Consider the following 11,243-nt stretch of genomic DNA (forward strand, 5'->3'; position numbering starts at 1 on the left):
TGTCCTTCGTGGAGAAGTTTATGACGAAAAACACCTTTGACCACAAGTCCATGAGGAAGTGGTCAGCACGTAGTGTCCTTGAGACCTTTCGGGAAAAGGAGAGGGCGGATCCTATCGAGCTGTTCCCTGAGCAGACTGTCAAAGCCATTTGGCAGAATGCCTCATCGCCAGAACTTTCTAACAAGCACCACGATATGGCTTAGCTGGTGGTGAGAAGGGCTCTGCCTGTCAGATCCTTTATGCATGCCTGGACTCTCAGCTGCACCGCACGCTGCCCTCGAGCGGGGGGACGAGACTGTCACACATCTCCTTCTGGAATGTGCCTACGCAGAAGAAGTCTGGAGATGAATGCAGTGGTGTTTGTCAAGGTTCATCCCGAGCAGCGCTGTGATGCGGGACACCGTGCTCCACGGTCTGTTCCCCGGGATGCACACCGAGACAAACATCAACTGTGCCTGGAGGATCATCAATTCGGTGAAGGGCGCTCTCTGGGCGGTCCAAAACCTGTTGATCTTCCAGCTGAATGTGTTGACCCCGACTGAGTGTTGCAGACTGGCACATTCCAAGATCCAGGACTATGTGTTGAGTGACGCGCTGAAACTTGGGCCAGCTACTGCCAAGGCGTGGTGGGGAAAGACCACCGTGTAACATCTGCCTGCTTAAGAAGAACAGGGGGCCCAAGCAGTCATTTGGGCTCAGCTGACGTCTCGGCTAAATGTATGGACATGTATATACAATGATAAATTTCGATCGCTGCATGCAAATGTATCTGTTTGTATGGCATGACCAACTGTAGAGACCATCAAATTATTTTATGAATAAAGTATATTTTTGACATAAAAAAGTAGTTCTCCCAGGACGAGGCTATCCCATTGCACTTCCTGTGTGCTGACGCCTGCGATGTCCCCAAATGTGGGATACTCGACTGCAAAATTTGTGGTAGTGGGGGACTGCGTTCGCGGTCTCCCCAGGTTGACAAGCAAAAAGCAGATGTTCCAAAAGATGGCGCTCACTTGTGTTTCCCACAGCTTTCTTCTGTACCTCCCGTCTCTGTTCAACAAGTTGTCAGATATATGCTGCACATCTTACTTCATCCTGCTTAGATTACTTACAGTGTGGAAACAGGCCCTTCGGCCCAACAAGTCCACACCGACCCGCCGAAGCGCAACCCACCCATACCCCTACCCCTACATTTACCCCTGCCCCTAACACTACGGGCAATTTTTAGAATGGCCAATTCACCTGACCCGCACATCTTTGGACTGTGGGAGGAAACCGGAGCACCCGAGGAAACCCACGCAGACACGGGGAGAACGTGCAAACTCCACACAGTCAGTCGCCTGAGGCGGGAATTGAACCCAGGTCTCTGGCGCTGTGAGGCAGCAGTGGTAACCACTGTGCCACCGTGCCGCCCAAAAACCTTTTGACAAGAGCAACAAGCCAAGCCTTCAAATTACCCAATCTATTTCCCCGTATTTGTTGCCGTTTGCTGAAAATGCCTCTTTAAACAATTTATCAGAGAGAGGGAAAACAGCCCAGCCTATTCAGCCTCTCACTGTAACTCAAATCCTCCAACCCTGGCAACCTCCTTGTAAATCTTTTCTGAATCCTTTCAAGTTTCACAACATCCTTCCAATAGGTGATGTCCAGGGAAAAACTCTCAGTAGGAAAGTACTTACAATCGCCACAGCAGAATGTTAGTGAGAATGAAATGTAGATCTGATATTGCCTTCGCCAACAGACAGCACGTTCTGCAGTTCACGATGTCACGCATTCCCCATGTGAGAACCAAAATCAGCAGGAAGTTAACAGAAAGACTCAGAAGGTAAAATACAAATAAAAAATTAATTGGTCAAACATTCTCCGCATCTGCCCACAGAGAAATGGAAGGTCTTCACATCTAACTGAGTCAGGGAATTAACCGATGGTAAAAAGCCATAGTTTTAAGGTGAAAGGCAAAGGTTTTGGTGGTGATTTGAGGAAATGGCTTTCACTCAGATAGTGGTGGCGTTCTTGTAATTCAGTGCTTGGAGGCTAGTTGAGGCGGGAGACATCACAACTTTTAAAAGCTACCTGGGACGAGACTAGATTTCATCCAGCTTCGGTAGCACACGCTTGGTGGACCTTTTCTGTACAATGGTCATAGAGTCTTAATCATTGAAAGGTACAACATCGAAACAAACCTTTCGGTCCAAATCGTCCATGCCGACTTCTGGGAAATAGGTTGGGAAGGGAACGATTTTCCTGAAATAAATCAAAGCCTGTGGATACTGGAAATATGAAACAGAAACAGACATAGCTGGCGAAATCCAGCAGGTACGGCAGCATCGGGGAGACAGAAACAGAATTAATGAAATCATTCTTCATCCGAAGACATTCATCTGAACATTTGTCAAGGAAATCGAAATATCAACTTCGTTTCCTCCTCACTCCAGGCCCTCTCATTGCAAGTGGATTGATTTCCAATAGGAAATTGAAATTTCTAGTGTTGATATTTATCAGCTATGAAGCATTTGTTTGTCGGCTCTTAGCATACTGGGCTGGATTGGGGTCATATATATATAAAGCATGAAACAGGCCCTTTGGTCCAAATCGTCCATGCCGACCAGATATTCAATCATCATCTACTCCCATTTGGCTGCATATCCCTTGAAACCTTTCCCCTTCAATTTTCCATTCAGTTGCTTTGTAAATGTTGTAATTTCATCATTCTCCATCATTTCCTCTGGTAGTTCATTCCATACATGTGCTAGCTTTTGTGTGAAAGAAGTTTTACCTTTTAAATCTTTCCCCTCCAACTGTCAATCTATGCTCACTACCTCTGGACTCCCACAAACCAGGGAAAATACCTTGTCTATTTGCATTATCCATGACCTTGGGATTTTATAAACCGCTATAAGGTTATCCCTAGCCTCCAATGCCTCATTAAGACCAGACCTATTCAACGTTTACCAATAGCTCAAACCCTCCAAACCTGGCAACATCCTTGCAAATATTTAATGAACACTTTCAAGTTTCACACCGTGCTTCCTTTTGAAGTGAGATCAGAATTACACACAATTTTCCCAAAAGTGACCTAACTAGTGTCCTGTACAGCCGCAACATGACCACAATTCCTATACTAAATGTTCTGACCAATAAAGGAGCACATATTGAACGTCTTCTTCACTACTCCACCTACCAAAGTCTCCACTTCCAAGGAACTATGAAACTGCACTTCAAGGTCGATTTATTCAGTAGCACTCCCCAGGATCTCACCATGAAGTTAGTGAGATGTGATTTCCCACGTACAGAATCATGTTGAAATTTTCTATTCAGTCCTTGCCTATCCAAATGCAGGGTACATATAAATCCGTCAGGATTCCCTTCATCACTTGCCGATCACAAATGTCACGCTCATTGATCTATAGTTCCCCAACTTTTCCTTACCACCTTTTTTCAAATATTGGTAATAAATTAGCCAACATCCAGTCTTCCGACACCTCATTTGTGACTATTGATTATCCAAGTATTTTAACAATGGGCCAGCAATCACTTCCCTACCTTCCCACAGATTTCGAGGGTACACCTAATCAGGCCCTGCGGATTTATCCAACTTGATGTATTTTATGACATCTATCACCACCTCCTGTGTTATATGGAAATGTTTTAAGATGACTCCATCTATTTCCCCCCAGTCTATATCCTGCATGTATTTCTCCACACGAAACACTCATGCAAAATCCGTGTTTAGTATACCCCCTTCCACCACCGTCTCCTGAAATTCCACACAGAGGCTGTCTTACTGATATTTGAGGTGTCTCATTCTCTCCTTAGAAGCCCTTTTGTCCGTACTGTATTTACAAAATCCCCTTAGATTCTCCAAAGCCTTATTTGCCAAATTTATCTTATGTCCCCTTTTACACCCCTACTCTTCAATGGATTCACTCAACACGTGCTATCTACACTTGATGTATGCTTCATTAGTTTTCTGAACCAAAACCTGGACCTGCCAGCTTTTCCTTTGCCGAAACAGGAATGTACTCTTTCTGGACTCTCATTATCTCATGTATGAAGGCTTCTCATTTTCCAGCTGTTCCTTTTCGTGAGAACATCGCCCTCCAATTAACTTTTGAAAGTTCTTGCCGAATAGTGTTCCTTCAATTTGGAACTTTAACATTTAGATTCAGTCGATACTTTTCTGTCATTATTTTAAACTAACAGAACTCAGGTCTCTGACCCCAAACTGCTCCCCCAACTATCCCTCTGTCACTTGTTTTGCACGTTCACTTGCAGATACATCCACATCCTGAATCAGAAAATTTTAATAGGCACACTTAACAAATTCTTTTCCATCCAAGCACTCAATAATGTGGAAGTCCAACTCTATCTTTGGAAAGTTAAAATCACCTACAATTACCACACTACAATTCTCACAATTAATTGAGATCCCTTTACAAATGTGCTTCTCGATTTCCTACTGACTCTTGAAGGGTCTGTCGTACAGTCCCAATAAGGCAATCAGCTCAACCTTATTTCTCAGTGACAAACAAATGACTTGTGTAGATGTAATCCCAAGATATCTTCGCTAAGTGCATCCGAAATATAATCACTTATCAAAAAGCAAATCCTCCTCTTCTCTCTTGTCCGTTCTTTCCATCCTACAGGATATCTACCTTGCAACTTTAATCGGCCAGCCATATCCATCCCTGAACAATACCTTTGTAACTGCTATGAAATTCCAATCTCATGTATCTACCAACACCCTCAGTTTATTTGTCTTCCCTGTTGGGCATCTTGTCTAGAAATAAATGCAATTTAACTTGTCAGTCCTTCTTCATTCTCTGCTTTGTTCCTGCCTGCCCTGAATTTTCCCAACGGTATCAATCTCAGTCTGGTCTCTTTCCTCACTATCTCCCTGGCCACAACCAACAGCTCCCCCCCAGCCCCACAAAATCCTTGCATGCCCACTCCATCCTTAATAGTTAAATATTCCCGAGCAACTCTCGCAAATCTTCCTGAGAGTTAATTAGCTCTCTTCCAATTCAGGTGCAATCTGTCCTCCTTATACTGGTCACTTCACCACAGAAAAGTATCCAAAGATCAAAAAAATGTGATCTCTTCTCCCCTGCATCAGCTCCTCAGCTACATATGCATCTGCTCTATCCTGCTATTCCTACACTCAGTTGCCCGTGGCAACAAGAGTAATCCAGATATTACAAACCTCAGGTCTCTCTTTTCAATTTCATGCTTAAACTCTTACATTCTCCCTTCAGAATTTCATCTTTTTTCCTTCCTATGTCGTCAGTTCCAATGAAAAAACGACCTACTGTTGGTCCTACTCCTCTTTGAGAATATTCTGAACCCTCTCCGAGATATCTTTGATCCTGACAACAGTGAGGCAACATGTGCTCTTGGGCACAGAAACTACTGTCTGTGTCTCTAACGAGATAGTCCCCTATCACAGTCGATCAGAACCTGACGTGACTCTCTTTACATTCAAATCAGCCTTGGTGCCAGAAACGTGGCTGTTCATGCTCCATTCCCCTCAGTGTCCATCACCCAGTACGTTTTCAAAAACAACATACCTTTTCAAGAAAGGGATAGCCACGTTAGAATCCTGCACTACCTATCTCCCTCTCCTAACTTTCCTGGAGGTAACCCATCTACCTGATTGTATCTGTGGTTTTTCACTCTTCCTAGAACGGCTATCCATCACACACCCCAGCTCCAGGAAATTCCTTATCACTTCGAACTGCTGCTTCAATCGATCCATGCAATCTGATAGGAAATCGTAACCAAACAGACTTACTGAAGTCATAGCAATCAGTAACATGGAATCTCTAGCGAACATTTGTGAGGATCCAGCTGAAGTATTGTCTACAGTGCTGTTCAACACATGATAGGAATGTATACACTCACAGAAACACATCAATCTTCAAAACGCTGATGAGAGATGGGAAGAGTGACAGAGTTTAATACGGGACACAGGTTAACTATGTAAGAGTGGAGATAATCCCTTGTAAGTAAAGGTCCAAAAATGGTTCTCTCCAAAAATGGATATCAGTCTCCTCTTATTATTGGGAAAACTAATATTCAGATCACATTGCCTTCAGCAGAGCTGATGCACTGAGCATTGATACAGTTCATCAAGCCTTGATGGTTTTCTCCGGTGCATCTTGTAGTTGCTACACATGTCTGCTACTGTCAGTGGTGAAGGAAGTGGATGCTTGTGGATGTGATGCCAATCAAGCGGTCTGCCTTTACCTGGATGGTGTCAAGCTTCTTGAGTGTTGATGAAGCAACATCAATTCAGTCTCTGGGGAGTATTCCGTTACACTTCTTAATTTTACCTTGGCTTTGGAGAGTCAGGAGGTGAGTTACTTGTCGTAGTCTTCCTTGTCTCTGATCTGCTATTACAGTATTAATATTTAAATTGATTATGAACAGATAATTATTGATGAGGCAGTTGCGGTTGGTGGGACTAGCATACTATCCTGAGATATCCTTGCACAGATGTCCTGAAGCTGAGATGACTGACCTCCAACAACCTCAACCATCTTCCAATGTGTCAGGTATGACATCAACTCGTGGGGAGTGTGCCGCTGATTGTCATTTTGTGAGGGACACACGGATGTCACTCTCACCTTACCTTTGGAACTCAGCTCTTCGTCTATGTTTGAAGCAATGATATATTGATAAACTAGTAAGAAGTGATTTCTGGAAAAGCTCAGTAAGTCTGGCAGCATCCATGCAGAGAAAGCCGAGTCACAGCTTCAGGACCCTTGTCACTCTCTCAGAACCTGATGCGACCTGCCATGTCAACTATTTTTGTTTCATCTGCAAACTTGGCAACAGCATATTCACTTTCTTAACTCACATCGTTCATGTGCATATTATTACATCTTTTAATGTATAGTATATGCAGCATATGGATTATTATATGTTGGAGCTGTGCGTGTCTGCACAAATATTACTGTGTAAAAGATCAGATCATGTTTACATGCAAATATTATTGTGCATTGCAACTGTGTGTGTTTATATCGAAATATTATTTTGCATCAGATATATACCAGTTTATATCTAAATATAATTGAGCATTAGAACTGTTCATTTGTAAATATAAATATTGTTGTGTCTGGAAAGTGTTCATGTGTGTATTGAATTCCTGTTTTGTTTCGGAGCTATTCATTCCTTCATATAAGTATTGTTGTATCTCAGAACTGTTCTCTATTACATATAAACCTGCTGTGTGTTGCAGCTGCACGTGATTATATATAAATAATTTTCCATTTTTGAAGTAATTATATTTACACATCAATCTTGTCGCATATTGAAGCTGTAATGAAACTGTTCATATTCCTGTCATGAAATTGTGTCTTAGAACTGTTCATGTTCATATTTAAATATTGTATATTAGAACCGTTCTTGTCTATATGTAAATATTGAAGAGTACTGGAGCTGGTTCAGTTAATATATAAAAGTTGTGAATTAAAACTGTTCCAGTTTATGTTCAAGTATTACTTTATATTAGAGCTGCAGCAGTTTGTGCATCAATATTGCTGTGTATTGGAGCTGTTGCTGTTTATATTTAAATGAGGGTATGTTGAAGTTATGCCTGCCTCCTATCGATCAGCAAGAGTGTGCCTATCGTGTGGTTCGGCTGCTGAGCCGCTTCAGAGCTATGGGATGAATTTGCAATTCCCGCGCTGGTCAGAGGAGCGGCAACACAGAGCAGCAGCGGTCACGTGTTAGCGGTAGTGGGGAATGATCAGGCAGGGACTCCTGGTTTCTGTTTATTGTAAAGTAAACACACATTCTGGAATTGGGAGCAATAATTGAAGAGCATTAGGGCAAGATAGAGAGAGTTAGAGAGGGACTCAAGATTGTAATAGAGAGACAATTCAATACAGAATAATAGTGATATGATTGAATAGACAGTAACAATGAGAGGGTTAAATTGAGAGTAATAGGGAAAGGGATAAATGCAGGTAACGGGAAGGAATTTTTTAAAAAGTAATAAGGAAAGGTGAAAATAGAATTTTATTGGAAGATGATAGAATATAATTGAGCGAGGAAAGGGTTAACTACAGTGAAAGGGAGAGGATTTAATATCAAGTAGCATGGAGAGGATAAAACAGGGAATTCAAAGAGAGTTCAATATAAAGGAATAGAAATGCTGGAATGAGGAATGTTATGACACAGTGGTAAATCTTTCTGCTAATTAAACTAAACATAGAGAAAAGCTCACTTCGACGCATAATCTAGTAAAGTATGAGTGACAGAGAACTTCCCAAATTCCACTATTTGAAGAAAAAAAATCAATATTATTCTTTAACTCTAAGAGGGAATATTAAACAACAACTATTTACAAGTCTGAGCCTCCTTACTTAAAGGTCTGTTATCTACCTTCAAATCTGTGACAATATTTTGATACAATAAATGCTCCTATTAAAACTGCATGAATTTAATTTTCAGAACAAGCCACCATCTGTTGGTGTCAGTGCCTGTCTTCTTTCAGCTGATGATCGCCCTGGGTCATCTTTGGTCTTTTGTTCCAAAGATATTTCCTATGAAAATGTACCTTTGATAAAGTGTGTTTTGCTTCAGATACACTGGTGATCGCAGTCGGTCGCTCTCTCCGGCTAACTGTCCAAAATGCCGGCCTGTTTATACTTCAAAACATCATATATTCTCATCGGTTAAATGTTGTGAAAACAGTAAAATTAAAATTTGATGAGGGTTTAGAATCCTGGGGAATCATGGAAACTGATTGCTTAAATTTGATCTTGTGTGAACATAGCAGCCAAATGTTAGATATTTTCCATGTTCCAGTATCCTCTGAGACTGCTACTCATTCACATGACTGGTGTCTGCAAATTCTCACTGCCTAAACCACTTTCACTCTCTTTTGAAGGTACTGTACATGCCATCAACTCTCATAACAAGAGTAATAGGAAATAAATTGAAAACAGGCCAACTGGGAGACAGCTGAAGAGAGGAAAGTGAAAGGATTTAATATGAAGTAGTGGAGGTGAAGTACAAAGAGAATAAGACAAAGTGTGTTGATTGCAGGGGCACAGGGACATGGTGAACACAGAGAAAGCTGTAGAAATTGTAATGATGTAGATGTCATTGAATATGAGTTCCCTGATTGGGACTGTTAACCTGGTCCACTGACGAATCCTGCATGATAGACATAAAGAGGATTTTCACGGTTTCAGCTCACTCCAGGAACCAGCTTGGTCAGCGTGGTGTACTATGCACGCGTAACTGCAGAGTGAGTTGGTGATGGGTTAACAGCTTATGGTGGAAGGGGACAGAGTTTAACAGAGTAATAGGAAGAGGGGAAAATAGAGAATAATAGGGAGGGTGTTGAATACAGTGGAGCAGGGTAAGAGTTAAGTACAGGAGAAAGGGAGAGGACTTAATACAGTCAGTATAATAAGGTGAGGTTTGGATACAGGAGAGAGGGAGGAGGATTAAGTAAAGGGGAAGAGGACAGTGGAGAGGGATAAACAGAAAGTAATAGTGAGAGGGCTAATTAGGGAGCATTGGAGAAAGAAACTGAATACAGAGATGGTTAACGATTGTGATGGTTGTGAATAAATGGAGCACATTCAGTGGAGGGTGGTTTTGTGAGTATTGAATGCAAAAAAAGTACACAATCAAATAGAGATTATCAGGAAGAGGATTGAAAACAGTGTAAGAGAGACATGGTTATGTACAGGGGAATAGAGAGGATCAAATGCAGCTAAAGACAGGATTAAGTAAAGAGTAATAGGGTAGGACACATGGCTGAATGTTTTCCACTGCTGATTCACAGCACCAGGATCCTGGATTTGATCCCAGCCTCGAGCGACTTTCTGTGTGAGGCTTGTGCATTCTCTCCGTGTCTGTGTGGGACCCCTCCGGGAGCTCCGGTTTTCCCCAATAATCCTAAAATGTGCAGATTAGTGAATTGGCCATGCTAACATGCCCATAGTCTTCAGGGATGTGTACGTTAGGCACGTCACTCAATGGTAAACTTAGAGTAATAGGGTGATGCTCTTCAGGGGATTGGTGTGAACCTGTTGGGCCGAAAGGTAAATATTCTATGATTTACTAATTATAGTCGTATAGAAACAGGATTAAATACTGGGCAGTGAACAGAGAGGGCTGAATTACGACAATGCCTTAAATGCAGAGTAACAGGGAGAGGCTGTAATGCAGGGAGAGAAGGTGTAAGATTGAGCAATCGGGAGAGAATGAAACACTGGAGAAGTGTGTGGGCTCCTACGCGGGATATGAGTAACAGTGAAAGGTTTGCACAGAGGGAAATATAAACGTTTAACTTCAGGGAAATGGAGTGGAACAAATGCAAGGCAATCAAGATGATTGAACACATGGTAATAGTGACTATTTCCAGCTTTGGGTGGGAGATCGTGTTGTGCAATACCCGACTTTCAAATTTCCAGACATCAACATTGAGCCTTGGCTCTCATCGCATCCATCCCAATTATTAGTTGCCTCCATGTTGCGCTGCTTCCCAGGACAAGCTCTCTCCATCTGACCGACAACTCCCTCATTCTCATTCCAATTGTCATTACACTTCATACAATCCCCCTCTCCTCACACCTTCCCGTTCCCTCCTACCTTCTCTTGTATCATGTAGACCAGTGTGGACTGACATAGTGGAATTCTCATATTCTTGTGCTCACGAGAGGGACTGCATGGCCTTCTGCTGTTCCACTTTAACATCTCAAAATGAGCTAAATTACCTACTCAACTTCCGCTGCATCATTCTCAAGAAGGCTTCTGTTATTCAGTTACGGGATGACAGTGTTGCTGGACAGCGCCAATATTTATTGCTCGTCCTTCATTGCCAGAGCACTGTTCAGTGCCAACCACTTTGTTGCGGGTCTGGAGTCACGTGTAGTCGTGGCCAGGGAAGGATGGCCGTTTCCCTCTCTAAAAAGCATGCACGAACAGACAAGCAACTAGGGTTCATCAATCGACTCTTAAATACCGGAAATTCTTTGAATTCAAATTCCATCATCTGCCACAGTAATGCCCCGAGAACATGATTTGGTTGCGTGGATGAGTAGTCCAGTCATAATTACCGTCGGCCTTCAGCTCCACCTGCTCAATGGCTTTCTGCTGGACTGAAAGCTGGAGAAGGGAGTGAAGAAAAACTGGAAGAACTCCGGATGCTATGAATCAGAAACAAAAACAGAAATTCCTGGAAAAAAAACCCCAGCATATCCACCAGCATCTGTAGAGAG

The 11,243-nt window shown here is 42.4% G+C and overlaps 1 pseudogene; it reads left to right on the forward strand.

Moving 5' to 3' along the window:
- Positions 1-825: 825 nt before the first annotated feature.
- LOC132809355 (U1 spliceosomal RNA) lies at positions 826-971 on the forward strand (annotated as a pseudogene).
- Positions 972-11,243: the final 10,272 nt, after the last annotated feature.

Source organism: Hemiscyllium ocellatum, unplaced genomic scaffold, assembly GCF_020745735.1.
Source record: "Hemiscyllium ocellatum isolate sHemOce1 unplaced genomic scaffold, sHemOce1.pat.X.cur. scaffold_1119_pat_ctg1, whole genome shotgun sequence".
Lineage (NCBI taxonomy): Eukaryota > Metazoa > Chordata > Chondrichthyes > Orectolobiformes > Hemiscylliidae > Hemiscyllium > Hemiscyllium ocellatum.